The following is a 2,914-nucleotide window of genomic DNA, read 5'->3' as shown; positions in this document are numbered from 1 at the left end:
ATCTGTCCAAAATAACCAACAGTCAGTCTAAAATGTGACTGTAGATAAGACATTAAAAAAGGAAACTGCTGGATTGACAGGATTTTATACTGTGCTTACCTTGGTCAAGTTATCAACAGGTGGGGGGGGGGGGGGGGGGGGGCTTCCATTGCCTCTAAATTGGAGAGTAATAAGAGTAGCATCAATGTCAAAACCCTGTTAATTGTGCTGTACAAGAATTAAAGCTGAACCCATACCTGCTCTTTCTAGTCTTTCTAGTTGTTTTCATTCCGTGTCTGACCTTCAAATGTTTAAAATATAAAGAGCTTATGAAGAGAGTTTGATCTTAATGACACCCCCAGAAGAATACTTGCAATTCACAGTTTTACATCCGATATATGTAATGAAATTATTTGCACACATAAAAACACTTCTTTGTACCATTTAATTTGAACTGTTAAATTTATGTTTACAGATAAGTTGGCAACATTTCAAATACAGTACAACTTGATCTTGACTTACGTCAATGGGTAATTACTCAGCAGAAGCATACACCACCACCTTCTAATTGTTGGCATGTCACACTGTAAAAACAGAGCACTGATAAGCTAATGGTAACTAAGGATTACTAAAATGACTTCGGAATTTAAGACTTACTTCGTTGAAATCAAAATGCCCCTCCAATACCATGTAGAGTGCATACTACAATATGAATTAAAGCTCATTTTAGCAATGTACAATCATACAAATAAACACAATGTTTGTTTTCTATTCAATAATACCAATTTAAAAAAAAAAAATCAAATGCAAAATCTTTATTTATAATACTTTCTGGTGTGACTTAGGTTACAACACTGCATGGCTTACCATCAACACAAACACTCTGCAGTTATTTGAATTGTGCTGTCTGGGTATGCCCTGAAAATTACAAGAAAAAAACAAAAAACAATTTACACATGTATAAAGAAATTCAAACATCAAAAACTGGAAGGCTTTAGTATAAGTGGTGCTTACTGTAATGTCATCACAGCTGTACTCCCTGACAGACAGACGTGCGTGGTTCACTTGGAGAAGGCTGAGCTTGAAGTAGGGGTGCTGTCTGAGCAGAAGCTGCAGGCAGAGATGTGAAGATACTCAAAGGAGATGGAAGTGGTGGTCCCTTACATACTTTGGGTTGATACAGTGGAGTACTGGGCGTGGGAGACACAGACGTGCGTGGTTCACTTGGAGAAGGCTGAGGTTGAAGAAGGGGTGCTGTCTGAGCAGAAGCTGCAGGCAGAGGTGTATTACCAATCAGAACCATGGGTGATGGAGTTCTTTGTGGAGATGGAAACTTTTGTTTCTTTTGCTTGCATTTTGTAAGATGGATGTTAAATTGTGCTTTTCGTATGATTGTAGCAGAACAATAGCAGCAATGAAAATGAGAAACATCTCTGCATTTTAAGCTGCATCTTATGATAATAAAATCTGAAATTTACAAAAAAAAAAAAAAACAGTGTAAAACACATATCCACTCACAAAACCATGTTTATGGATGTTCTAACACTACACACCTTCTTCACAAACAGCTGTTTTCAGATGATCCTGCACATGCTTCGTGACACTGTACAAGTCCACTGGTTTGTAGACCCAGGTCTCACAAAATGGGCAGTGATATTTATCACAGCATGAGATGCACTGTTCTATTGTTATCTTTTCTCCTTTTCTGAGGACTGTAGTATGCATCTAAACAAAAGAACATTTACAGTCAAGTTAAGGTTTCTATATGTCAGATTTAAATGAACTCTGTCAGTCACACAAAGGTAAATTGAAGAGGTAACACTTTACAATAAGCTGTCAATGGTTAATATTAGTTAACAATGAACAATAGATGTTACAGTATCTATTAATCTTTGATAATGTTAGTTAATGAAAAGGATGACAAATACAAAAACAACACATGCAACAATCAGTGACATTAGCCTACTTTATTAATGCAAGTCTTTCTGCTCTATTTAAATACATCTCTAAAGGCAAATTTGTCGGCGAAAAAATACTTTTAAAGACCCTTTAACAGACCAGCTGCAGAATCCCTGTCACTTTGAATCCTAACATATATCATAACACATGTCATAAATGTCTGAAATCGCAATTGCAATATACGATTATGACCAAAGCATCGTTGCAATTAAAAGCCGTTAACACAAACACACATTGTTTTTAAGAAAACATAAGTAAGTTAATATTTTTTTGACTTACTGCCAACGAATCTCGAATCCACCATACATCCGGAAGTGAATGAACCTGTACATGCGCAGTAACCCTAGGTATATAGCGCTTCTATACTCCTTGGTAACGCCAATATGTACGACGCGCATGCGTGTTAAACATATACCTTATGTCACATTGCGCATGCGCAGTAAACACATACGTGACGTACGTACGTGACGTCACCGCGCTACAGTCTGCAGCGACGGGTGTCTCATCAAATGACTAATGCGCCTATTTGAAACACTAAACCAGGCGCGAGCTTCTAATTTCCCCAATTAAAATCACCTGGTTGAGCCTGCACCAGAGCGCGCCCAGTCACGTGCGGGCCGGTATACAGATCGCGCACAGGGAAGGTGGCATGCAAGAGAAAGAAAATGACATGTTGAACCACAACTACAGAAGTGTACACGGAAGACAGCCATACCTCCACCGGGTTAGCGCGACACCTCCCACTCGATCTTTTACATGGCCATGCCTGGAAAGATCGCACTCTCAAGTGGGCTGGTCTCCGACCTGATCTTCCACCGGCACGAGGACCACAAGGCGCCAGACGTCCCGATGAAGAATAGTGCTCAACTCAGGATCTCTGGTACCCGGTTTTGGATTTCTCACCGAAATGCTGGAGCATAAAGAGACCCTCACATCAACATCTCGAACAACACTTCTGGAATCAGGATTAACGCCG

At 39.5% G+C, this 2,914-nt stretch overlaps 1 long non-coding RNA gene across 2 annotated transcripts; it reads right to left on the bottom strand.

The window, feature by feature from the left end:
- Positions 1-256: 256 nt before the first annotated feature.
- On the bottom strand, positions 257-2,439 carry LOC127968911 (uncharacterized). Of its 2 annotated transcripts, XR_008156163.1 has the most exons (7): positions 2,218-2,439; positions 1,533-1,704; positions 994-1,446; positions 847-897; positions 637-681; positions 502-563; positions 257-280 (listed from the first exon to the last, which is right to left on the bottom strand). It is a non-coding gene; the product is annotated as an uncharacterized LOC127968911 (long non-coding RNA). The 2 variants fall into 2 exon arrangements; XR_008156162.1 differs by lacking the exon at positions 257-280 and having other exon boundaries at positions 494-563.
- Between the last annotated feature and the right edge of the window lie 475 nt (positions 2,440-2,914).

The sequence above is a fragment of the Carassius gibelio genome, chromosome B12 (assembly GCF_023724105.1).
Source record: "Carassius gibelio isolate Cgi1373 ecotype wild population from Czech Republic chromosome B12, carGib1.2-hapl.c, whole genome shotgun sequence".
Lineage (NCBI taxonomy): Eukaryota > Metazoa > Chordata > Actinopteri > Cypriniformes > Cyprinidae > Carassius > Carassius gibelio.
The sequence above is the reverse complement of the archived record's forward strand: the minus strand, read 5'-3'. Positions and strand labels throughout refer to the sequence as shown.